General features: G+C 42.7%; 1 protein-coding gene and 1 non-coding gene across 10 annotated transcripts in view; both read right to left on the reverse strand.

Annotated features, from left to right (window-relative positions):
* LRP1 (LDL receptor related protein 1) overlaps positions 1 to 27284 on the reverse strand; it is a 447517-nt gene that overhangs the window by 318955 nt on the left and 101278 nt on the right. The gene's annotated exons all lie outside the window — the stretch shown is intronic.
* On the reverse strand, positions 12292 to 12455 carry LOC140705038 (U1 spliceosomal RNA). Its single transcript, XR_012084608.2, has one exon. It is a non-coding gene; the product is annotated as a U1 spliceosomal RNA (small nuclear RNA).

A 27284-nucleotide genomic window follows, 5' to 3' on the forward strand; every position in this document is an offset into this window, starting at 1 on the left:
TCAATATTTGGTACAGGATGAAGTGGGGAGGAAGAAGTGGGGAGGTGTCAGGGTTCTTAAAAAAATAATGCAACGCTGAAACGTTTGGGAATCAACCTTTGGTCTAGAGCAATCATTGATCCCATGCTGAAGAGTAGGTCCATGAGACACAACAGCTAGCCAATAGGTGCTTTTTGCTTGTTCACAGTCCAATACACGAAATGTAAGCAAGGATCATTTTCATTGCTGGAAATTTTCCCAGACTCTAGAAATTTGCAGCCAGTTCCCAAAATTTTGAAATATTTATTCAGTGAAATAGGGGCTTTTGTCTAAAAAGTAATCAGAGTTATTAAAAAATGTAGCCTGATTCATACAAAACTGAAATGTACCCCTCTGTTTTGTGGGGAAAAAGTGCGTCTTATGGTGCAAACAATACGGTATTTCCTAGCTATTCATGACGCCTTTAAAAAAACTCTTAATCCCTAGTGGTTTTCTGGCATCATCCAGCAAAACGTATTTATTTATTTTTCACATATATTGTGCAAGTCTCTTCCAGAAATATAAATAACAAATACAAAGCTTTTCAAAATCAACACAAGCAAGTGGCCAAGATATGAAAAGAGACACTGGGGGAAGGAGAGGATTAATGTTTTTAAAAGCCAATTCCACAATCAAATCCCAGGGTGGTCTATGTTTTTAAACTTGTTTGTTCATTTGCTCTTGCTCTTTTTTTCAAATGTAAGGAAAAGTAGATGCATCAGCCAAAGCGCTACGATCTCCAGAATAAGATGAGTTCCTAGTTCACGAAGAGAAGAAAAGAACCCTTCATACAGGGATATAAAGTCCAGTTCAAATTGCCAGTGAACAGTACAGCTGCAAGTCCTTCCATTTGCAAATGTTCTCCTCTTTAGAATCCGGAAAGTTCAAGCGCCAACTTGCTAAATATATATATATATTAAAAACCCAGCAGTTATTTTGGCAGAAGAGAAAAGATCCTTTCTTTCTTTAAGGCAGGCTGCTGAGTTTTGGCCTGTTTTGGTTTTCTTTGTTTTAATCACTTTCAGGTTACAGGGAAGACCCATTTCAAGAAGAAGGAGAAGGCTCAAAGGCAACATTAGATAAAGTGCAGGGCCTTTGACGCCTCTTTCCCATTCCTCAAAAACAAAAATTATGGGTCAAAGAGCTAGAAGTGAATGGCAGAGGTGGACCATCTTCACAGTTCAACTGGATACCTGAAGGACCGCCTCCTTCCATATGAGCCTACCCGGCAGTTAAGATCTAGCCAGGGGGCCCTTTTGAAAGAGCCGTCCCTCAAGGAGGTAAGAGGGATGGCTTGTAGACAAAGGGCCTTTTCAGCAGCTGCCCCCAGACTATGGAGTGCCCTCCCGACTGAGATTCGTCTGGCGCTGACACTGATGACATTTTGGCGCCAGGTCAAAACCTTCCTGTTCCAGAAGGCTTTTAACTGAAATAATATTAGCTGTGGGTCCGATGGCAATTTTATATATATATTAATTGTATTTTAATTGTTACATATCTTTATTGTATTTTAAATGCTGTAAGCCGCCCAGAGACCTTTGGGTATGTGGGCGGCATATAAATAAATAAATAAATAAATAAATAAATAAATAAAAATAATAAAAATAAAAATAAAAATAAAAATAAAAATAAAAATAAAAATAATAATAATAATAATAATAATAATAATAATAATAATAATAATAATAATAATAATAATAATAATAATAATAATAATAATAATAATATGAACTGGGTGGCTTAATGGCTTAGGCTTCTGGTTGCACAGCTATACACTGGGAGTTCAATTCCCCACTGGGCCCCCTTGACAGGGGCTGGATTCGATGATCTACAGAGTCCCTGCCTGCTCTGCAGTTCTAAGATGATGAATTTCAGCAGCCTTCCCATAAGACATTTGATTGCCTGGGCAAAAACAGATTTCCATGTGTGCAACTGGGCCATCCTTTGCTGTAGGGAAGCTTATGAATCCCTTGCCTGTTTTTTACAGGTACACTCCTGACTAAAGCTGGCCTCCCTTGAAAAACCCAGACCAAGTGTAAACCCATACAGCTCAGCGGCTGCTGACTCTGTAAAAAGAAACACAAATATGCCATCCCAAAAATGCGTTCAGATTTCTTCAAAGCAATTCCTGTGGACCTTTGGGGTCTGTGGCCATAGGATCTAGCCACAAAGCCAATTCACAGAGACTGACTGGCCATGGCTTTCCGAAGCAAGGCAAACAAAACTAACCTGACCAAAACAGGATGTTTGTTATTAGTTGGCAAATGGAGCGTGACTGGGCCATATTGGGAACGTGACACTCTGTGACTTTGATTCATCAGGTTCTAGAACCAGATCAGACAACACACAGTTAGACAGTCCCATGTAAACAATTGCTCACAGAAGTGGTCTACTAGAAGGGACTTGCATAAGAGGACGTTCCTCTTTTGTTTTTAGAGAAATCGTGTTCTAAGGCTCAGACTATACATTACACAAAACCAGTGCTCTTCCCGTTCTGCAGCTTCATTGTTTTGTTGGATTTGTTTTTGTGAGAGCCACATCAAATTGGATAAGCTGAGAGTTAGGATAGAAGACAGCAGAAAGAAGCTGCTTACCGTATTTTTCCATTTATAAGACGACCCAATGTATAGGATGACACCCCCCCTTTTCTATTTTATTTATTTATTCTATTTATATCCCACCTATCTGGTCATTGCGACCACTCTAGGTGGCTTACAACACAAAATACGTGAATAAATATAAAAAAGGAATTATTACACAATTGGGCAATTCTTCAAGATGGAAAACAAACAAAAAATAAACCACAATAGAGAAAGGAGGGGAGAGAATCAGGAATTAACTGGAGGGAAGGCCTGCCTAAACATCCACATTTTTAATTGGTTTTTGAAAGTACCCAGCGAGGGAACCGCACGAATCTCTGGAGGCAGATCGTTCCAGAGGCAAGGTGCCACCTCCGAGAAGGCCTGGTTTCTTGTTTTTTCCTTCTGGGCCTCCTTCGGCGTCAGGCTCCTCAGCCTCACCTCCTGACTTGCTCGAGTGTCATAGGTAGAGCTTGGTGGGAGTAAGCGTTCTGCCAAGTATCGAGGCCCTAAACCGTTTAGGGCTTTATACGTAAGCATCAAGACTTTGAAGTCAGCGCGGAACCAAATTGGCAGCCAAATTAGGAGAAATATGGTGGTATTTTCTCGCTCCACTAAGGAGTCTGGCCACCGCATTCTGCACCACTTGGAGTTTCCGCATCAACCTCAAAGGTAGCCCCACGTAAAACGCATTACAGTGGTCTAATCTCGAGATTACGAGTGCATGAACCAAGGTAGTGAGCGCCCCCTTATTGAGATAGGGTCGCAGCCGGGCTATCCGCCAAAGATGGAAAAAGGCGGTACGGACCACCGACACTACCTGAGTTCCACAGGCTGCGAACCCCATTCTTTGCGGCAAGGGTCAACCCCCCAAATGAGACAGAGTCACCCAAGTCATTTTCTAACCCCAAATGAGAAAAAGCAGGGATCAAAGGGCTCCCTTTTCTGCTGAGCCCTATGCCTTCGCAAAAGGCAGCGGTAAATAGCTGCCTTCAGTGTATAAAACATCTCTCAATTTTTTCTCAAATTATTTAAGAGAAAAGTATTGTTTTATACACGGAAAAATACAGTAATTCTTCTCTGGCTGATAGTTGAGGTTTTTTTTTTTTTTTTGCTTGTTTGTTTTTAAGTTCAAACAAATTTTCACAAACTTTTTTCACCCACAGGGTGGGGGACCATACAGGGTTTCTCCATCTTCATTGTAGACTGCCCTGTGTATCTAGAGAAAATTCAGCTTGGTGAGAGCATTTTTGAACTGAAGGAAGGAAGGAAAGAAAGAACCATCAAAGTGAGAGTGATAAAGTCCTGCTCTTTGACCTTCCTTCATCCTGATTTGCATGCAGCTTACTGGTTTGACCCTTGAAAAGCCTGGAAAATTTGCTTTTTGATTATACAGTAGTTACCAGAATCTGGAAGGTTGTAGTGGTTATAGTCAAAAAAGTAACTTCAACTAAATTTCCCATACACACAAACACACAAGAGGGAAGGAGATCAATGAATTTCACATTTTCCTGTTAACTGAACAAAGTCTTCCACGTTAAGCATGACACCCCCCCCAGGTTTTATTCTGCTTCACTCACCTTGCAAAAACAATGATCAAACCAGCAGAAATATTGTCTGCTGGTTCTCTGTTTAGCTTTATATCCTCATGCTTTACCATCAGATGAACTTGGGCATAATAGATCATTTCACTTTTCCCCTCAATCTTTTTTTAAGACCTTTTCTCTTGACTATTTTAATCACAAAGTCTGTCGATGGGAGCCTTCATCAGTCACAGGAAGAAAACTACTAAGTTAACTGTATGGCTGCACTAGGCTGATTAATGTACTCTGCTCTTTATAGCATCCACTTGCTTTGCAGATTGCACAGGTCCAATTGTGATTATGAAACTGTCAAGTCTCATTGATCCCATGTGGAGGTGGAAAATAATACGTACATTAAAATTAGCATGCTAATGTTCCATCTGTCACATTTTTGGACCAGTATCACAGAAAAGCTCTTGAAATCTAATGTTTTAAAAAAAAATTTAGAAGTAAGATTAACAAGAGCTTTTTACTAAAAGTAAAAGTAGTTCACATGCTTCTTTTCAGAAGAAACATGTCAGTCCACATCTTCCACCTACAATGAGTAAAGGGTCTATAGTACCCTTTAAGAACCAGGATTATAGTGGATAGCTCAGTGGTTTGGGTATCTGGTTGCAAAGCCAGAGGTTGGGAGTTCAATTCCTTACTGTGCCTCCTGGAAGAAGAGCCAACCTGTGTGGTCTTGGGCAAGCTGCACAGTCCCAGGAAGCTCCCAGAAGAATTTTATTTAATATTTATTTAAAATATTTTTACCCTGCTTTTCTCCTAGGAATAGGAGTGGTAGTTTACATAATTAAATGTTTTACATAATTAAAAACTCTATATTAAAAGCTAAAAAAGAGAGGTTACCTACCTGTAACCATGGTTCTTCTAGTGGTCTTCTCTGAATGCACACAATTGGGTTTCTTCTGTGCCTACGCAGGACATCTCAAAAGTTTCTAGAGCTTAAAGACATGTGATTAGTAGGCCGTTCCCCTGTGGAGCGCATGCTCCACCCTCCCAAAGTCCCTTCAGTTCCTGTAAGAGTCCGCCGCTGTCAGAGGCTTATATAAAGGCAACATGATGGACAGAAGGGAGGATGGGCGGGATGTGTGGATTCACAGGGGACCACTAGAAGAACCATGGTTACAGGTAGGTAACCTCTCTTTCTTCTTCATGGCCTCTGTGAATGCACACAATTGGGTGACTGACAAGCTCACTTATTGGATAGTGGGACATCATGATAGAAGAGATGTCAAAACTGCTCTGCCAAAAGGAGCATCATTCTTTGCTCGGACATCAAGACGATAGTGCCTCACAAAGGTCGATGGATTAAACTATGTAGCTGCCTGGCAGATGTGCAGAAGCTCTATTCCAGGTTGGAAAGCAGTAGAGGTTGATAGCGCTCTGGTAGAATGAGCTCTTAAATGTTCAGGAGGTGTCTTGCCTGGGAGCTCATAGGCCAATGAGATACTTTGAACAATCCAGCGAGATATAGTTTGAGGCGAAGCTAGGGCATCCTTATGAGGGCCCTGAAAACATAAGAAAAGCCTTGGAAACTTTCAGAATAATTTAGTTCTATCAATGTAGAAGGCCAGAGAACGTCTTACATCAAGCATGTAGAGCCTGTGTAGAGGGAGATGGAAATAAAGCTGGTAAAATCAATGGTTGGTTGATGTGAAATTCAGAGACAATTTTGGGTAAAAATGCTGCATCAAAATAGACGGTAACCTTATCTGGATGAAACTGAAGAAAAGATGGCTCTGATCTGAGGGCTGCAAGTTCACTGGCGCGTTTGGCAGATATTATGGCTACAAGGAAGGATGTCTTTAGAGAAAGTAATTTGAAATTGGAAGTAGCCATTGGTTCAAAGGGTGGTCGGGTGAGCACACTGAGGACAAGTTGTAAGGATCACTGAGGGAGAGGGTGTTGCAGTGGGGGGCGAATATTTTGGAGTTCCTTGAGGAATTTGTTCAAAGTTGGGTGGGAAAAAAGCCTCGCTGAATCAGAATGAGAGGGGTGGTGAGCTACAACAGCTGAAATGTAAACCTTCAAGGTAGAAGGAGATAGTCCGAGAGGAAAGAGATGGAGGAGAAAGGTAAGTAGAGTCTTCAAAGAAACTGGCGCTGCAGGTAAGTCCTGAGAATGAGCAATGGAGAGGAAAGATTTCCATTTATTTTGGTATAATTTTAGGGTCGATCATTTTCGAGCTCAATCTAGTACATTTCGTATGGCAGGAATATCCTCCATGCTGTCATATTCGGAGAGTCTATGTCGGGATGGTAAATCAGAAGAAGGTTGGGGATTGACGAGAGGTGGAACAGATCGCTCGATATTGATCTCACGTGGGTGAACCACGGTTGACATGGCTACCATGGGGCAAGGAGGATGGCATTTGAGTGGAATTGTTGAAATCGAATGGCAGTTCGTTGTATGAGTGGAATTGGAGGGAATAGGTAAAGTAGGCCTCTGACCCAGTCTATCATAAAGGCATCTCCAAGTGAGTTCCCATTGACACCGGCTCGGGAGCATATCGTTGGCACTTGGTGTTGGCCTCGGAGGCAAAAAGATTGATGGACAGAACACCCCATCAGTGACAGAGGAGGTTGAAAACTTCGTTGTTCAGTGCACACTCGTGTGTTCTTGTGGCAAGACTAAGGTGGTCTGCAAGAAGGTTGTCGTGTACGGCGACATGGACTGCTGCGGGGAAGATGTAGTGTAGGTAGCACCATTCCCAAAGTTCGACCACCAGATAAAGGAGTGAGAGGGAGTGGGTACCTCCCGGTTTGTTTATATAGTACAGCACTGTGGTATTATCTGCAACTAGCTGTACTGCTTGTCCTGCAATGAGAGTTAAGAAGGCATGGAAGGCCCTGATAATCGGTAAGAGTTCGAGATGGACTTCTTGGCTCATTGTAATAGGCCTGTTCAGTCAGGTCTTCGGAATAGTAAGGGTCATATTGATGATATTGCTCCCCATAGTCATCTCTGGTTGGATACTGAGATGGTTTCGGATAATAGTACAATTCCCTGTGTGAGGGGGCATATTGAATTGGAGAAAGGTGTTGTCTCTTCGTCTGGTGTTTACGGGGGAAGTGATGAGATGACTCCAAGCCAGAAACCTGAATAGGTATTGCCCTCTCTGATGATCTATGGCTTGAACGGGCCAAGGCCAAGCTTGAGTGAGCATCAGCCGGAGACAGGCCAGTACTCGGCGAGAGGTTAACAATGGAGGCTGCAGCCTGAGCCAGTGTTATAGTTGGGTCATCTCTGTCCGAGATCGAACCAGGGGCATCTCTAGATGACTCCTTGAGAATGGGTGATGGGATCACCAGTTGAGGTGGATCTATCTGAGTCGATTTTGTAGGCTTCTTAGTTTTATCGTTCTTTTTCTTAGATGAGTCATCGAGACGGGTTGGAGCTTTCGATGCGGAGGTCAAGCTCAACTTCGAAGTAGACTTCGAAGAGTCCTTTTGTCGAGGTGGTGAAGTCATCTGGCTCAATATCGCATAAGCAGTCTCTTGATATTCTGGATGTGGAGTTGGAGAGGTTGCCGGATCCATGGAGGTCAGATTAAGAGACCTTTCCCAAAGGTAAGAGTGAAGTGTTTGCAGACGTAATTTCAAAGTGGGCTTAGTAAGCTTTTTGCACTTGGGGCAGGAGTGTGTTTGGTGTTGTTCCCCTAAGCAGAAGAGGCAACGATCGTGACAATCGGTAAGTGGGTTCTTGTTCGTGCAGAGCATGCACAGCTTGAAGGGCCTTGCGAGGGGCCACAAAAGTGGGGGAGGAAAGGAAGGAAAAAGTGGCGGTGGGGGGGGGAAGAAAAAATGACTGAAATAGCTAAATTCATCTCATTACTCGCTGTAGTGTTCCAAAGAAAGTCCAACAAAAGTGGCAGCAAAAAGGAACTGATGTGACTTTGGGAGGGCGGAGCATGTGCTCCACGGGGGAATGTCCTACTAATCACATGTCTTTAAGCTCTATAAATTTCTGAAACATCTTGCATAGGCGCAGAACAAACCCAATTATGTACATTCAGAGGCCACGAAGAACAGTAAATTATTGAAATATTAATGAATAATTAATAACATTAAATTTAAAATGTTAGATAAAAGCATTACAAGAACAGGATTAGAAACAACAAAATATAACCCATCCTATTTATTGTCTCCTAGACAGTCAGTCAGTCACTAAGGAAAAAGCCTGCCTGAAGAGAAAGGTCTTTGCCTGTTTGCAGAGGAACAGTAAAGATGAAGCCAGGGTGGCGTCCTGTGGGAGGGAGTTCCAGAGTCTAGTAAACCATTTTCTAAAGCCAAGCAAAATGTGCTGCTTATATACTGCCCCATAGCGCTTCAAGCACTCTCTGGGTGGTTTACAAGTTAATTATATAGGCTACACATTCCCGCCACCACACCACCCCCAGCTGGGTACTCATTTTACCAACCTCGGAAGGATAGAAGACTGTGTCAGCCTTGAGCCGGCTACCTGGGATTGAACCCCAGGTCGTGAGCACAGTTTTGGCTGCAGTACAGCAGTTTAACACTGTGCCACGAGGCTCTTCTTAGTACAGTACTTGCTACGGAGAAAACCCTGAAAAGAGTCACCATAAATCAGAACTAACTTGGCAGCACATTATTATTATTTACAGTGGGGTCTTGACTTAAGAACGGCTTGAGTTAAGAACATTTTGACTTAAGAACCGCTCTCATAGGAAAATATTGACTTGACTTAAGTACTTAGATTTGAGTTAAGAACTGAAAAAAAAACCACTTGGGAGGCAGGGAAAGTGCAAAATGTGAACTTTCAGTTAACTGTTAGCCAGTGAAAAGGGTGCCTGTCTGCTTCCTCTCTCCTCCCAGCGTTTAGACTAGAGAGTGGATTGGGAGACAGTCTTCGGACTGCCTGGTACTGTACTGCCTGGACTGTATTTTCCCTGCCTTCCCTGAACCTTTCTTGACCTAAGAAAAAAAGAAACAAAATATCCCCCTCTAGTGGTCGAAGGCGGAATAGCAGCTTCCCTTTAGTTTCTATGGACGGAAAAGAGCAGATACGGATCAAATGGTTTTCAATGCATTCCTATGGGAAATGCAGATTTGACCTGAGAACTTTTTGACTTGAGAACCGCCTTCCAATACGGATTAAGTTCTCGAGTCAAGACCCCACTGTACTCTAGATAGCCTAAGATGAGCTTTACAAATGCACTAGGACTACAATACCCAGAAGCCTTTTTCCTTAGGGCAGCGGTCCACAACCTTTCTGGGGCTGCGGACCAGCTGGGGGGAGTGAGAAAAATGCATGGGGGGGGAGGAAACCCCCACGCAAGCGCAATGCACCCACTGCTATCCAAGATCCGTATCTGCAGTCCAGTTCCAGCAAGCCCACAGACTGTCACCGAGCCACGGACCAGGGGTTGACAACCCCTGCCTTAGGGAAATTAGCATAAAAATCATCTTTAAAGAGGCAGAGGAGTTGTGGATTTATATCAAGTAACATTATATTTCAAGATTGTCCCTGGATGGAGCAGTGCTTTTCTTCAGGTGCAACAGAAATAAATGGGTTCACTACAACCTCCACAGCAGGCTGGATTCAGATTTGCTACCTTTGTGATCAGATTTATACTTTCAGGCAAAGCTTCATACAGTGGCATCCTAAAGAAATATAACCGGGAGTGGCCAATTTGCCCTTTTTAGATAAATGGTTCCCATCCTTAGGATTCCTGGTGGTCTTAGGCTGATGGTATTTGGCTTAGAATCTTAAAGAATCAGGAGACAGGTATCTGGTTGTCCCATGTGCTCCCAGAGGCATCTGGTGGGGCCACTGTGAGCTACAGGAAGCTGGACTAGATGAGCCTTTGGCCTGATCCAGCAGGCCTCTTCCTGTGTTCTTAAACATCATTGAACCTTATATGTTTTAACTGAAACTTCTAGGTATTACAGTTCAAATCTATTTGCATAACTAAGTTTTGTCTATTTATTATGTGCTATCAAATCAATTCCAACTTAGGGAAACTCTAGTAGAGTTTTCAGAGTTGGTGAGATATTTAAGGAGCGGTTTAACCAACACTATCCAAGACACCACACTGGATATATCTAACTTGGGCCACAGAGTACAAAGCTACGGTTTGAAGCAAAGTATATATCCTTTTTTCTTGGATGTAGTGGGACTGACATGTGCCCTCTACATGGAGTGCCTATAATAATACTTTAATTAATCTGTTACTGACACTAATTTAATGATTTAAATATTATCAGGTTTAAATTAAAATAGTGAGCATATCTCTCAATTTCTAAAATTTAACTGAAACTAATTAATTTTCAGACCTAAGGCTTTGAAGTTCTGATCCCACAGCTTGTCACCTTCACCTTTTAAGACACTGAACAGCTCTAGCGTATGACCTGAAATATTTATTTTGTGTGAATTTTGGGGTTAGAGATTAAAGAGAGAGACAGTAAGCAGGCCCAGGGCTTCTTCTGTGCCAATGAACAGGCTTCAGAGTTCATCCCTTGGAGACATTTTAATTGTCTCCTTTTCATAGTATATTTTATTTACTAAACCATTTCAAGAAGCTGTTGTAACAAAGAACTTTTGTAGCTCTTCTAAATCAGCTCCAGTAAACAGTCTGGCTGCAGCATGCTGGGCCTTTTTCTAACATTATCTAAAGCTCTACATACACAGCACACTACGCTGTTAAAAGCAGGATGTAACTAAGGCATATATCCCCATAGCCAAATCAGCACTCTTAGTAGCTTATTCCCTTTCCCCACTGGTTTCAGATGATTTAAAAGCACAAAGAGTTTCTCGACTACCACAGCTACCTGGCTACTTTGGGAAAGCCACCCCATACAAACTTCCCAAAAGGATTTAAATGAGTTCTTCAGATTGCCTTGGACATCCTTAATGGATGAATGTTCGTAGTTTTGTTGGCCGTCCTTCCACAGCTGGGAGACAGGAAGAAGAAAAATATTTTAAAATTTAAAAAGTTGAGGAAAGAGGTGCACTGCCATTAAGAAGTTTCAAAGATAATGAATCAAAGAACAGCCTCAGGAGGTTAGGGGGTAGATGAAAATATTTATTGTGCTAATTTCATATTCATTGATATTGTATGTTTAGTTGATTTTAGCAGATGGCTTACTTCCCACTCTACCACCTCAATGACTTATTTATATTATGTACTCATATTTCATACTCATGATTATATAATTTATTTTTAATAATGCATAGATTAATCATGCCATTTCTTCAGTTCTAAGTTATCTCCATAAAGCAAGATCTGTTGGTTTTAAAATATTCCAGGGACTTGCTTCAGTTCAGCAGCCCTTTTACTGCCACAATTTTTCCCACCCCAATTACAACCATAGTGTCAAATAAGAATTCAGTTTGCCTGGGTGTGCCTTAAAACAGAATTCTCAAAAATGTTGTCAGTGTTCCTAAAGGAAAGAATTTATGAAGAAACTGAAATATGTGAATACATCCATAATGCTAGTGTTTCTGGCACTACACAGATCCAAACTTAGCAGTCAGACATCATAATGAGGCAGAGTTTCAATGGAATCTTGTATGGCCAGAATGCAGCAGTATTGAGAACAATTGCAATATACAGGAAATGAACTGTTAACACTTCTATGCACTTTTTCACCCTAAAACTGAAATAGAAGAGCTAAATACAACTGTTAGGTTCAAGGAAAGTAGGTGTATTGACTAAACAGACTTCTTAATCAACATGTATGTACATTTTACTGATTCAATAGGAGACTATACATCTGTCAAGGCAATCTATAATACCGTATTTTTTGCTCCATAAGAGGCACTTCCCCCCCCCCCCCAAATAGTGGAGGAGAAAGTATGTGTGTCTTATGGAGCGAATACAGTAAAAAAGGGTTCAGCCACCACCACCCAGAAGCCTCCCACTATCCTGCTGGGAGGCCTCTGAACTGGCACCAGAGGCTGCTTGCTGTGGCAGCCACATTAGACTTCACCACTCTGCCATCTACACTGCTGGCTTTCCAGGATCTACCTCCTAGAGCCCACCTGGAAAACCAGCAGGGCCAACAGGCCAATGGCAGCAAATGTAGATGGCAGAGGGCAGTGAAAACAGCCAAGGACCAAAGGGGAAAGAATGATTCTAAAAAGACCAGGGGAAACCACAAATACAGTCCCCCACTACCATAAATTAGGCAGTTGATTTTCCCACATTTGGGGAAATCACAGGAATCAGCACACCTGAAGTGCAATGGATGAGCCTTACCCTGGGAAAACCACTTTTACAATAATGGTATCTCCCCTGCCAGGTATGAGTCTGAGTGGCCCCTGCACCTCCAGCCCCTTTCTATGCCCTGTTCCCCAAAGGCATGGTGACCCCCCCAGCTGCACCTCCTGATCCGAACAGGGCTGCACAGCCCCAGTCCTGCCAGAGGCCAAGAGAGCTCCTCAGTGTTTTGGGGTGCCCCACGGGACCCCCATCAGGGGTTGGGTGTTCCTCCCACAATCCTCCAGTGCACAGATATTAGCATACCTAATATGTGGGGAAGGTAGGAAAAGTGGGAAATTCAAACATTCAGTTAGTGAAGAGGCTGCTTGTCTGCTTCCTTGCTAGTCCAAGCAGTTAGAGAGCTGGGAGAGAGACCTGGGACTGCCTGGTACTGTCATTTCAAAATGTAAAATTTAGTTTAAAAGCTGTTTGTTTGGGGTTAGTGGTTGGGTGAAAAGGTGCCCCGTTTGAGTTGAAACCTGCTTGTGTAGAAACGTGCATGCTCGCTTTAAAAGCTGCTTGTTTTGGGTTAAACCGTGCTTGGGTGAAAAGGTGCTCCCTTTGAGTTGAAACCTGCTTGTGTAGAAACGTGCATGCTTGCTTTAAAAGCTGCTTGTTTTGGGTTAAACCGTGCTTGGGTGAAAAGGTGCCCCGTTTGAGTTGAAACCTGCTTGTGTAGAAACGTGCATGCTCGCTTTAAAAGCTGCTTGTTTGGGGTTAAACCGTGCTTGGGTGAAAAGGTGCTCCCTTTGAGTTGAAACCTGCTTGTGTAGAAACGTGCATGCTCGCTTTAAAAGCTGCTTGTTTTGGGTTAAACCGTGCTTGGGTGAAAAGGTGCTCCCTTTGAGTTGAAACCTGCTTGTGTAGAAACGTGCATACCGGTACTTGCTAGTTTAATAGCTGCCTGGGAAGCCTTTCGGACCAGCGCCAATCAGCTGTTAGGTGGGGAGAGGGGAGGCGGCAGGAGTGGAGAAGAGCACAAAATGGCTGCCGTCTGCCAGCTTTTAGCTGTTTGGTGCTCTTTTTTGGCTGTTTCGGGGGCTACCAAGGCACTGTGAAGAGCCAGGCTCAGTCTACAGTACCTGGTAACTGACTTTCTTTTAATTTTTTAAAAGTTTCTGACCTTCCCCCCCATAAAAATGCATTAATTAATTTTCAATGCATTTCTATGGGAAATTTGGATTCAACTTGCAAACTTTTCAACTAGTTCTGGGCATCTATTAGAGAATGTATTTCCAAAGGGTGTTGCAGAAAGGAAACTAACTGTGTTAACAGCTGTTAAATAGTTTAATTCCACTATTTATCCTCCACACAACTAAAAGGGACCTCTCAATGCAGTGCCAAATGAGACAAACCATTTCTAACTTAATATAGGCTTGAGCTGTAGCTGGGCAGAGTTGCACAGCAATCTCATCTGTCATTGAGACATTTCTATAAGCATGGGAAGGAGGTGGATGAAAGGAAATGTAAAATATAGGTAGAGTGGTATAGGTCTTATCACTGGCTGATAATGGTCTATATGTAAGGTAAAGGTTCCCCTTGACAATTTTTGTCCAGTCATGTCCGACTCTAGGGGGCGGCGCTCATCCCGCTCTTCAAGCCATAGAGCCAGCGTTTGTCAGAAGACAATCTTTCCGTGGTCACATGGCCAGTGTGATTTAGACACGGAACACTGTCTATATGTATTTGACTAAATTTAGTCAAATTTCAAAGGAAAAGGAAATGCAAGAAAGCAAAGTGGCTGTCCAACGAGGCCTTAGAAATAGCAGAGAGGAGAAGGGAAACAAAATGCAAGGGAGATAGGGAAAGTTACAGAAAATTGAATGCAGACTTCCAAAGAATAGCAAGGAGAGACAAGAGGGCCTTCTTAAATGAAGAATGCAAAGAAATAGAGGAAGATAACAGAAAAGGAAAGACCAGAGAGCTGTTCAGGAAAATTGGAGATATTAGAGGAACATTTTGCGCAAAGATGAACATGATAAAAGACAAAAATGGGAGGGACCTAACAGAAGCAGAAGACGTCAAGAAGAGGTGGCAAGAATACACAGAGGAATTATATCAGAAAGATTTGGATATCCCGGACAACCCAGACAATGTAGTTGCTGACCTTGAGCCAGACATCCTGGAGAGCGAAGTCAAGTGGGCCTTAGAAAGCCTGGCTAACAACAAGGCCAGTGGAGGTGATGGCATCCCAGTTGAACTATTTAAAATCTTGAAAGATGATGCTGTTAAGGTGCTACATTCAATATGCCAGCAAGTTTGGAAAACCCAACAGTGGCCAGAGGATTGGAAAAGATCAGTCTACATCCCAATCCCAAAGAAAGGCAGTGCCAAAGAATGCTCCAACTACCGAACAATTGCACTCATTTCGCACGCTAGCAAGGTTATGCTCAAAATCCTGCAAGGTAGGCTTCAGCAGTATGTGGACCGAGAACTCCCAGAAGTACAAGCTGGATTCCGAAGAGGCAGAGGAACTCGAGACCAAATTGCTAACTTGCGCTGGATTATGGAGAAAGCCAGAGAGTTCCAGAAAAATATCTACTTCTGCTTCATTGACTATGCGAAAGCCTTTGACTGTGTGGACCACAACAAACTATGGCAAGTTCTTAAAGAAATGGGAGTGCCTGACCACTTTATCTGTCTCCTGAGAAACCTATATGTGGGACAGGAAGCAACAGTTAGAACTGGTCATGGAACAACTGAGTGGTTCAAAATTGGGAAAGGAGTACGGCAAGGCTGTATATTGTCCCCCAGCTTATTTAACTTATATGCAGAATACATCATGCGGAAGGCTGGACTGGAAGAAACCCAAGCCGGAATTAAGATTGCCGGAAGAAATATCAACAACCTCCGATATGCAGATGATACCACTCTGATGGCAGAAAGTGAGGAGGAATTAAAGAACCTTGTAATGAGAGTGAAAGAGGAGAGTGCAAAAAATGGTCTGAAACTCAACATCAAAAAAACTAAGATCATGGCCACTGGTCCCATCACCTCCTGGGAAATAGAAGGGGAAGATATGGAGGCAGTGTCAAATTTTATCTTCCTGGGCTCCATGATCACTGCAGATGGAGACAGCAGCCCTGAAATTAAAAGACGCCTTCTTCTTGGGAGGAAAGCGATGACAAATCTTGACAGCATCTTGAAAAGCAGAGACATCACCTTGCCAACAAAAGTCCGAATAGTCAAAGCTATGGTTTTTCCTGTCGTGATGTATGGAAGTGAGAGCTGGACCATAAAGAAAGCAGACCGCCGAAGAATTGATGCCTTTGAATTGTGGTGCTGGAGGAGGCTCTTGAGAATCCCCTGGACTGCAAAGAGAACAAACCTATCAATTCTAAAGGAAATCAACCCTGAGTGCTCACTGGAAGGACAGATCCTGAAGCTGAGGCTCCAGTACTTTGGCCATCTCATGAGAAGAAAAGAGTCCTTGGAAAAAAACTTGATGTTAGGAAGGTGTGATGGCAAGAGGAGAAGGGGACGACCGAGGATGAGATGGCTGGACAGTGTCTGCGAAGCAACCAACATGAACCTGACACAACTCCGGGAGGCAGTAGAAGACAGGAGGGCCTGGCGTGCTCTGGTCCATGGGGTCACGAAGAGTCGGACACGACTAAACGACTAAACACACAAATTTATGGTACACAAATTTATGGTACATAAACTAGAGTACACAAACCTTTAAGTCTCTCCATTTGTTAATGACAGTGGTAATGGTTCTTAATGCCACTGTTGACTGCTGTTCACTTTACATGGTTCAAATGTTACTCTGTTATAGTTTATTAAATATTTTAATAACACTATTTGGTTCAGAATATATTTTCTCTGCTTTCCTCCTCTAAAAATTAGGTGCGTCTTAAGGTCAGGTGCGTCTTATGGAGCAAAAATACGGTAGCATTTGCACTGTTGGCTCATATTCAGCTTGTGATCTACAATAATTCTAAGATCCTTTACGCACATAGTATTACTGAGCCAAATATGCACCATCTTATAACTGTGCATTTGGCTTGTTCTTCCTATATGTAGAACTTCACACTTAGCTCTGTTAAATTTCATTCTGATCTTTTCAAATTGCCAGTTCCCCTGTATTCAGCACTAGTTAGGTCTCATCTTCAATACCGTGACCACTTCTGGGCACTACACTTTAAAAAGGTTGCCAACAAACTGGGACAATATATTCTTGAAAGCTTTCATGCCCAGGATCCGATAGTTGTTGTAGGTTTTTTGGGCTGTTTTTTGGCCAGAACATAGCTAAACAGCCCCAAAAACCTACAACAAACTGGAATAAGTTCAGAGGAAGACAACCAGGATGATCAGGGGGCTGGAAACTAAGCCCTATGAGGAAAGACTGAAATAACTGAGTATATTTAGACTTGAGAAAAGAAGATTGGTGAGAGATATGATAGCACTCCTCAAATATTTCAAAGGTAGTCATACAAAGGGGCAGGCTGTGTTCTAAATCATTCCAGAGTGCAGGAGACGTAATAATGGGCCCAAGTTACAGGAAACTACATTTTGGTTGAACAGCAGGAAAAACTTCTTAAATGGTTCAGGAGTACGACAATGGAACCAATTATCTCAGGAGGCAGTGAGAACTCCAGTGCTAGAGGCATTGAAGAGAAAATTAGACAACCATCTGTTATATATACCTTTATTTGGTTTCCTGCATTGATCAGGAGGTTGGACTCAATGGCCTTACAAGCTCCCTCCGAATCCATTATTCTATGATTCTATGGGATATTGCACCCATTGCTACAGCTAATTGAAAGTTGATCTGGATAGGAGACAACAAAGAGTCCAATGGAAGAACAGCAGAGGAAAAATTGTTCATGTTCCTCATGCATATTCATATAGGAAACATACGCATAGCACAAAACTGAGACTTGGCCCTTTCCCTCAGGGCACCTTTTCTGTACCCAAACTCTGTAACGCACCACAGCAGCAAATGTAACATATACCTCCCCCAAATATTCTCAAGGGCTGCTCAAATTTTACAATGAAATTCAGTCCTATGGGGAAATCTTACAAGCAGTTAGGAGATATGCATTCCAGTATCCCACTTCATTAGAGCAATGAGGAAATTCCAAAGCATAAACATGCTTTTTAAAAAAACAGAACAACTCTGTCTCCTGCTGTAAGCATTTAGATGCTTGTAAGTTTAAATCGGCACCATGAGGAATGAGCGGTTTCACCTCAAGCAGAAGTAAATTGCCTTGAACAGTCAAACATTATGGAAATAAGTGTTTATGTGTTTGAAGCTAATCCTCCCGAGATATTCAGGGCCTAAACAGTACAGACATGGTATGTTCTCTGCACCGAAAGCCCCAACAGGACCAAATGCCAGGATGGAAGTTTCTGTAAGATCAAACAAACTAAGGAAAAAGGCACCAAGAAACTCCAGCTGGCTTCGCCTTGTCTCAATCTCTTGTTCAATCTTCACCCACCCGTTCAAGTCACAGAATGTTAAGGGAGATGTTTGGCTCTGAGTATTGCAAAGGAAGCAGCACTGGCAATAAACATGGATAGGAATGAGCAAAACAGATGTTCCTAGAATCAACATCAATGCATCATATTTTTCCAAGTCCCACCCATATCTATCCTTTCCCAAAGAAAGACCACAAGAAAAAACAAAAGCAAAACCCCAAGAGGTCAACACAGCAATTGCCCCATGCTCATCCCTATCCCCATACTGTCAGCCAAATAGAATTAAGTCAGCTAAGGCAGGAGAATGGAGTATCCTGAAGCTGACCCAAACCCATGGCGAGCCTTTTTTTGCCACTATAAAGCACAGAGGTCGCACCATCCACCCTTATCTCCCTTTCCTCGCACAGCACATGCCAGGCATGAAGGGGTACCCCTGCAAGAGAGCAGTGAACTCTGATTTTGCAAAGGAAACAGCACTGGTAATAAATATGGATAGGAATGAGGCTGATTTGCAAAACAGATGTTCCTTCAGGAGAAAGAAGAAATAAATACATACGGCTTTAATTATGGAGCCCCTCCATTCCCTTATTATGCGAGTTCATGGGATCCTGCCAAAAGCCAAAACCCTCCAGAAATGCCTCTCTCAAATACCACAGGCTTAGATCTTATACCAATTTCTCTTTGGGTTGAAAGAAAACTGAATTAAACGCTACATCACTGTAGGAGTAGTTCTACCATCTGAGTTATGCAGGAAATGACAAATGTTTTATTTATCAAGGATGGGGCCCGTCAATGGGTTTTTGCAAAGACTGGTGGTGGAGGAGCATTCAGCTAGGTCTGGAATAATATTTCAAAATCTTGAGCCAAGTATCAACATTTGAACAGCCAACCAGAGCTGAAATATTTCAAATTCTTCAGCAGCAAGAATTAAAAGCCTTAGGTTTGGGGGATTTTGCCAGCCTGTCTTAAACTTCGGAGAGAAAGAAAATGCAGAGGAGGTCACCCATCTTCGAATGTCCTTGATGTTTTGCAAACCGCCATGCTGATTGTGTTTATCTATATGGTACCCCCTCCACATACACACTACACAGACAAAAGGGATTCATGATATTCTGTTAACACACCTCCTGTTGCCAAGACAACAGAAAGACCATCATATGTACCCGTGTCTACACACAAACACCATACAGATTAAAATAAGCAGACTTTTGAAACTGAATATCCATCCCATGTAAACATCCCATGTAAAATCCCATGGGACTAAGATCATGGCCACTGGTCCCATCACCTCCTGGGAAATAGAAGGGGAAGATATGGAGGCAGTGTCAAATTTTATCTTCCTGGGCTCCATGATCACTGCAGATGGAGACAGCAGCCCTGAAATTAAGAGACGCCTTCTTCTTGGGAGGAAAGCGATGACAAATCTTGACAGCATCTTGAAAAGCAGAGACATCACCTTGCCAACAAAAGTCCGAATAGTCAAAGCTATGGTTTTTCCTGTCATGATGTATGGAAGTGAGAGCTGGACCATAAAGAAAGCAGACCGCCGAAGAATTGATGCCTTTGAATTATGGTGCTGGAGGAGGCTCTTGAGAATCCCCTGGACTGCAAGGAGAACAAACCTATCAGTTCTAAAGGAAATCAACCCTGAGTGCTCACTGGAAGGACAGATCCTGAAGCTGAGGCTCCAGTACTTTGGCCATCTCATGAGAAGAAAAGAGTCCTTGGAAAAAACCTTGATGTTAGGAAGGTGTGATGGCAAGAGGAGAAGGGGACGACCAAGGATGAGATGGCTGGACAGTGTCTGCGAAGCAACCAACATGAACCTGACACAACTCCGGGAGGCAGTAGAAGACAGGAGGGCCTGGCGTGCTCTGGTCCATGGGGTCACGAAGAGTCGGACACGACTAAACGACTAAACACACACACGTAAACACAGTGGGCAGGTAAAATAATTAATCTGAAACTTTGTGGCCACCCTTGTGTTCCAAGACCACAAATCTTGCCTTGCTCAAAACTGCCTCTCAGAATACCAACTTGATACAGCATGTCTTACTTCCTTGAAATCCCTCCTCACAAACTACTTTTTCAGAATCATTTGGCAAAAAAAAAAAAAAACCCAAACAAAAAAGAACACCTGATTCCCATGCCCTACTTACAGCACCAATTCTAACACTGTATTTAGAGATCAGTTCCTTTCAACTCAATGGTGTTGAGTGTGTAGAAAACTACAACCTACTCCTGTAACTCGGCAAAAGGACAACCGCACATTCTTCTCTTCACCTCAAAGTTCATTTCTTTCATCTGTTGTTTCCCCTAGCCAAATACTACAATATAAGCCCCTGAGGGCAGGGACCTATCCTTTCCTGCTCTTTGAAGTAGCAAAGACAACCAGCGGCATTACAGATCACCCTAACAATCACAATGTTCATCTTTTTATGTTCAGCAAAGGGTTCTGGAATCCTTATTTCATGAAATGTCATGCCTTTTTAACAATATTTGCTGCCCTAATCAATCCACGTGTGCTTTCTTACACTACTGGAGGACAGAAAAGGCTGCAAAAAGAGAATCAAATGATGCCATGCGACATCAGCCCAGTGGTGCCCATGATCATGCAAAAAAAGGGTAGAGTGTGGGCTTTGTAACTTTGGCCAAGGCTTCCCGGCAAAATGGCACTTCAGTGGATAGTGTGGCACAGAAGAGATTAGAGCTAGGCTGCTCACCACTTCTCTGCCACTTCCATATCCCCTACAACAGTGGTTACCAACCTTGAGCTCTCAAATGTTCTTGAACTAAAACTTTCAGAAGCCTTCCCCACTATGGTGGTGGTTTCTGAAGATGCTGGCCACAGAGACTGGCGAAACATCAGGAAGAACCACCTTCAGAAGACGGCCAAAGAGCCCGAAAAACCCACAACAACCTTCACCACTAGTTGTGCCGGCCAGGATTTATGGGAGTGGCAGTCCAAAAACATCTGGGAATCCAAGGTTGGGAACCACTGCCCAACATCATTCAGTTCTCATCACAATGGTTGGAAAGTAAATGTTTGCAAAAACAGATACCAGCTGTCCAGCTGGCACAAGGCGGAAGGACTCCTGCTGCTGCCCTTATCATTGCTACTACCTCTCTTTCCCCCACCCCACAAGACAGAGGGGCAGTAAGCCATCTGGATAGCCAGCTAAGCCCAGATGCCTGGCTCTAACCAGGACCTGAAGCAGGAGAACAGGGCCTGCCAGAACATTTGGTGTGGTGCCTCCCCTCATTCTGAGGGGACCATTCCTTAAGAGACAGGGATTGTTCCTGAGGTGTTCTTAGAGGCTGCCTATGCACATGCCTAGCTCTGAGAATTATTCTCAGCAATTCAGGGAGCCTGCCTACCACCTCCTTCAAAATGGATCCTCAGAACAAGATGGACAAAAGGCCACTGCTCCAGAAAGCCTACCCAATATGTTGCTCAGAGGACTTGAGGAAATGTGATACCTACATGGATCTGTAGGTTTGAAAACTTTGGTTTAATATTTTGCTGAGGTAACAAATATGCTAGAACAGGGGTCTAAAACTCAATTTACCTGGGGGCCGCTGGAGGCAGAGTCTGGGTGAGGCTGGGCTGCATCAGATTTTCCGCTAAGCGGAGCAAGAGCCCGAGGGGCTCCGAGGAGGAGAAGGAGGGGCGCGCGAGCCCTCGTCGCCAGCCACGACCCCCTCCAGCTCCTTCTTCACTACCACCACCACCAGCAACAGCAGGATGAAGAAGCGGAGAAGGAAGGGAGCACCGACGGGGGGAGGAGGGCATGACATAATTTTTTTAAAACCTTACAGAAACGCCTTGCCAAAGGAAAAAAGCCTCCATTGGTACCCGCGATATTAGACAGAATGGGGTGGGCTCCCACAGGTGCACGCACGTACACACACACACGGAGGTCCAGCAACCTTCCTCTGAGCCTCCCCCCCTCAAAAAAAGGCACACTCAGGCGGGATGGCTGGCAGGCTGCAGTTCCGGATGGAGGGTGCAAGAGGCGCTGTCTTGGGAGACAGCTGGCAAGCAAGGCAAGGCTTTTTTGACTCTTGACAGCAGAGGACGCGTGGGCACTTCAGGAGGGCAGGCAAGGAGGGGGCCACAAACTATCATCCGGCGGGCTGCAAATGGCCCCCGGGCCGCATGTTTGAGACCCCTGTGCTAGAATAACAAGACTAGGAGGCCACCAAGAAAATGATTTCCACAATCTCTTCTAACCTAAAACTGTTCCCGTTCTCCCAATTTTATCACTTGTTATTGAATGATAAGGGACAAGGTAGACTGTTATTTTTGCAACAACAACGTGGACTAAAGGTCCACTTCCCAAGTGAGCTTTACAGATGAGTCAAGATCTGAACCTAAAGGCAGAAGCAAATAAACTGTCTTGTGTACTGTAGGTTGTTTGGATGGAGTTATACTCAAAGCAGACAAGAAAACAGACAAAACAGCAGATAGACAACATTCCCCCTCCCCAACCCCCCAAAATCATGACTTATATGTAGCTTGGCCCTGGATTTACATATTGAAGCCCAACACACTAGCTAGTCTCTGCACTGCTTTGGCAGTCATTAGTTAACACCCCCCCCCCAGGACTAGTCCATCTGTATTCAGGATGCTAAAAGCTACCTTTCCCGAATATGATGATTCCCTTCAGGTATTTTGAACTACAGACCCCACTGTCCCTGGTTTAACAGCCTCTGGAGATGGATAAAAGCCAGTAAAAGGTAACTGCAGCAAGCTTACACTAGGTGAAATAAATTAATGATGTAGCGGTACATATCTGCATATGAGATAAATCATGGAGGAAACCTTGACAAATCTCATTAGAGGGGGGGAAAAACTAAATGGCTGAATTCAAGCACTTGTGTACTTCTGAGTTAGCCTTTGTTATAACTGTATCACTACCTTTCAAGAGACCAGCTGAAATGCACATCCAGTGGAAATGTGACTGAACTGCTAAAGGGAAAACGACATTATTTCAGTCACGTCTCACTGGTATGAATGCCAGAAAGATGCAGAGGCAGTTTAACGGACTCAAAGCATGGATGAAGCCAGAGATGAGATTGCTCTATTTATTTATTTATTTATTTATTTTCCAAATCCAGTTTTAATAACTTTTAAATACCCATGGATTCAAGCCTCTTGATCTTGAAACACAAAGCTTAGCCCACCATTCCTCTGCTCCTTTATATGATATTGCTTCTTTAGTTTAGTGTTAGGAAAGCATTTTCATTATTTCATGGTAATGGTGGTTTTTTCTATTCCTATTCACTTGTCATTATAACAGAATCTGAGGAAGGAATGGGGGGGAGAAATAAAACCTCGCTTTTAACCTTGAGACGGGAAAATGACTTTTCCCTTACTGCTACATCTTCACTGTTGTTATCACCTTCATCACTTTGATTCAGATGTTCAAAATTTAGAATAAAGGAACCAAAAATTAGTGCTTCACTACAAAGAAACCAAAAGGACAAAAGATCCTTCGGAAACAGACAGCTCTTAGGGTTACCACTGAAACTATACTATTTTTTCCCATCTTAATGATTTTTCCTCAGAAAGAAACTGTGAAGAAACAGGAAAGGCTTAGATAGGAAAGACAAGAATGTCAGGACAACCCACACAAAATTAAAGGGGTGAGGCAGGGTGGTTGCACATTAAAAATCTTGTTTAGAAGGAGGGTTTTAATTTATATTACATTGACTTCAACTAGGATCTAAAACCATTATTTAAATCACAGCTCAGAAAGAATGGGTTTAAACACAGTTCCCTTCACACCAAAAGTGCACTCTTAGAGGTCACTATAACCTCAACCATTCCCCCCCCCCAAACTATTTCCCAGATTTACTCAATCTCCAATACAGTCTCCAATGCCCTTACGCTTCCACTCTCTAAAACTGTGAACTTTCAGACAGAGGGAAGGCCTTAACTTCAGCACAAAAGCCAACGGCTAGGGCTGGTCTTCTAAAGGTATTCAGATTATACAAGGAAGATTGATGAAAACAATCTTATAGGCTGTAACAGAGGTTTGAAGAACCTGCAAAACTATCATGTCAAGAAGAAGGAAAGATAAAAGCTCCAGGAATAAATTCAATCTAAACTGGAAAACAGGGCTGACCAAGTCTGTTATTTCTTATCTCTATAAAGTGTTATTAAACATTTATCTCTGAAGCCACCAGCCAAGTTTGAGAACCAAACTTTTTTGGGGGTGGGATGGCATATACTGTACTAGAAAGTAAGTACTATGAGAGACAGAAAGGTTAACCTTAATAATCTGCACAGAAGCCAACAGAACCACATAACTTTGAGCTCCAGACCTACAATTGTGGGGGCCCTTTTTCCAAATACTGTACTATTATATGATTCCTCTGTCTCACAATATACTGTAGAATCAGAATTTATAACCCCTATCCCATAATGAGATTTTTAAGATCCATTTTGAATTAAAACTAGAGCTTTTCTTTTAAAAAAAAGGCATTTTGACAATGACAAGAAAAATCATTTTTATAATTTTAAAATCCTAATTAAAAAAAAAAATCCCCAAAAAAGCCCTGATTTTTATTCACTCTGTTCAGAAGCACTCTTAAGAGTTGTATCTACAGTACATACTTCTTGGAAGGAAAGGATCACATAGCCTAACTACTGTATACATATTTCCTTTCTCCAACCTCAGGTTTGTGAAACTGGAGATGTACTTTAGCCCAAAAATTCAGCGACAAGACCAGAAAGTTCATCATCCACATTGTCTGATTTGAAAGGCAACTTTCAGCACCCACAGTTATCTGTAGGTGGCAATGAAATAACCCATCCTTTCAATTCAGTAAGAACTGAAGAATATGCTTAGAGTAATCATATGGAGCATCCAGCCCAGACTGTTTAAATTAGTACATCAAGAAGACCAGACACAAACCTCTATCTAACATGCTAGCTTTCCGCAGAGAGTTTTGATGTCAGGGAGAACACACACACACATCCTTTGTTCTGAAATAATACAGCCAAGGAGCAGAGAATTCTCCACCATGTACAGTAATAGGAAAACACAGAACACTGTCTCAGGCCAAATTTTGGGTACTTGCTTGATTTTCTATTCAGGGGGTCATCTGGTCTTCTTGGGGTCTTATCAACAGGAGCAAGAAAAACATGGGACAAACCAACTTATCTCTTTTACAACATTGTATAGCGTGAGTCTTAGATTCTGTGCTCTGAAATGGATACAAAAGCCTTGCATTGGACTTCAGGTAGGAAGTGCTAGGCTGGTTACTATGGTAATTGTGAAGGAGAGCAGCTGACAAACAAAATTGTGGTCCTTAATCAGATGCAGAAGCATTGCAGAGTAACTGCAAGGCAGCCGATCTCAAGCATATGAGAGCCATTTTAGGCATGGGCCATGCTAGCGAAATTTTCCAGGAAGAGGCTCTTGAAGAGTAAGGAGTGGAGGTAGCATTTACCACTTGTACTGACATTAGGAGAGTACACACTACAGCTGGAGGCTCCTCAACAGCCCTGGAGAAAACAGAAATCCCTCAAGGATAAGGAAGCTAAAAATTCCTTAGCAAGGCATTGTATCAAAATTACAGAGGAGAGAAACTTCAGTTTTGTATATACGGAGGAGAGGGGCCTGGAAGATTCTTGTTGAATTTAGCCAGCAATTTCAGATTCCACATCTTTTCATATACCTGTGGTTGTTTTTATGGTGACGCTAGCAGGGGTTTCAAGGTATGTGAGATATTTAAGGTCTGGTTTTAACAGAGCCACCCCATCCTCATGAGTGACCATGGCAGAGCAAGGATTCTAATCCAGGTCTCCTGCGTTGTAATCCATCACTTTCTCCACTCTGCAATCATAGTGACTCTCTTCACATACCTAGGCTTGTACAAATGTGTCCCAGCAGCCATTGCTTGAAAAGCCCATGTGAAAGGAGAAAGAACTGCGAAAGGAGAAAGAACTGACAACAGGCAAACTAACAAGCAGGTGAAACAAAAAGCTTAACAATCAAAACAAGCCTTTTCCCCCCTTTAAAAAATAATGTAACAACATAAATTGTTAAGTGTGTTCAGTTGTGTTTTGCAACTCTTAAGTGCTTGAGATTTCTGATTCAGAATGCCAAAAAGCAGCCCTGCACCAATCTGAGTCTCCAGTTTCATGAACGACATGACTGTGAGCGGTTTCATTTCAGATCCAGTTGCAAAAGCCACAGGTATGTGCTGTTCATAATTTATTTCAGCTTGAGGAGGGATGGATGCAGCACTGGGTCCCTTACTCAGTAAATATTTACTTTAAAAATATATACCTCTTCCATCCCTACCTATCCACAAACATTCGCAGCCTCCCCGGCATGCTTGCAGGCTGTTCTACTACAGTACTTCTAAGCCACCGTAAGCACTGCGGTATATGCTGTGCCAAAAACACTGGGAACAAGAAATCTTCATTACTGGCACGAAATATTAAAAACAGAAGCAAAGAACTACATAGAGTATATATGACTGCAGATGAAAGCAGCAATGTGCTCACCATAGGGGGCATCAAGCTATTGAGGGAGAGGGTAGTTTGTTTTTCAAATCATGTAAGCTGAAAACTAAAATGAGGAACATAGCATCTTTCCTTAAAGAGACATGCCCATCTTTAATAAATGGCAGACCTCCCATTGACACATAAGGAGCTGGAGCCTAAGAATGTGGCCCTTTATCCTGTCCCCTACAGTGATCTAGAACCGGGGCAGGCAATCTGGTTCCCTTCAGATTTTTTAAACTACAGCCTCCATCATTTTGGGCACTGCCCTTATTGGGAGGGATGCACAAGAACCCAATTCTGAAGAACACCAGATGTCTAGTGTGATCTAGAATACACTGTACCTAAAAAGACAAAATGACGAAAAAGGGAATCAGTTTCTAGGATTTTTTTTCCTTGCTTGGTTTCTCTTTGTGATTGGTAGTAAGCACAAGAAATTATCTTGCAGACCATCTTCATGGCTGCCAGTGGTTTTGGCAACATCCAGGCTGCCCTTTGCTATGTAAAGCATGGCATCCTTTTTTCCTGCTGACAATGTGGGCATGATATTACGCAATAATATTGGACCTTTTCCTGCTGTTTTGAATTGTGGGTACAGAAGCACAACATCCCACATTTATCAAATTAAGGTTTTGTGAAGAATTGAATTTCCTGGCTTTCTAAAATAGATATTTAAGTATACATATACATAAATTCCAACAAAAACTTCCCTCACATTGAATTATCCAGCACTGAGAATCCCAGAAGATAACCAAATGATCTGTGTTATGGCTGCTGGGGGAAGGACAGAAGCAAGAACAGCTTGGATGTGGCTGCAGTCTCTCTGTGCCAAAATATTTTGAAGGGTTGTTTTGGACTTAATGAAATGGTGAATGTACAATGTACAATGGAGAAACAATGTTTTATGTGAAGCAAAGGTGTGAGTAAGTGCA

This window comes from Pogona vitticeps, chromosome 2 (assembly GCF_051106095.1).
Source record: "Pogona vitticeps strain Pit_001003342236 chromosome 2, PviZW2.1, whole genome shotgun sequence".
Classification (NCBI taxonomy): Eukaryota; Metazoa; Chordata; class Lepidosauria; order Squamata; family Agamidae; genus Pogona; species Pogona vitticeps.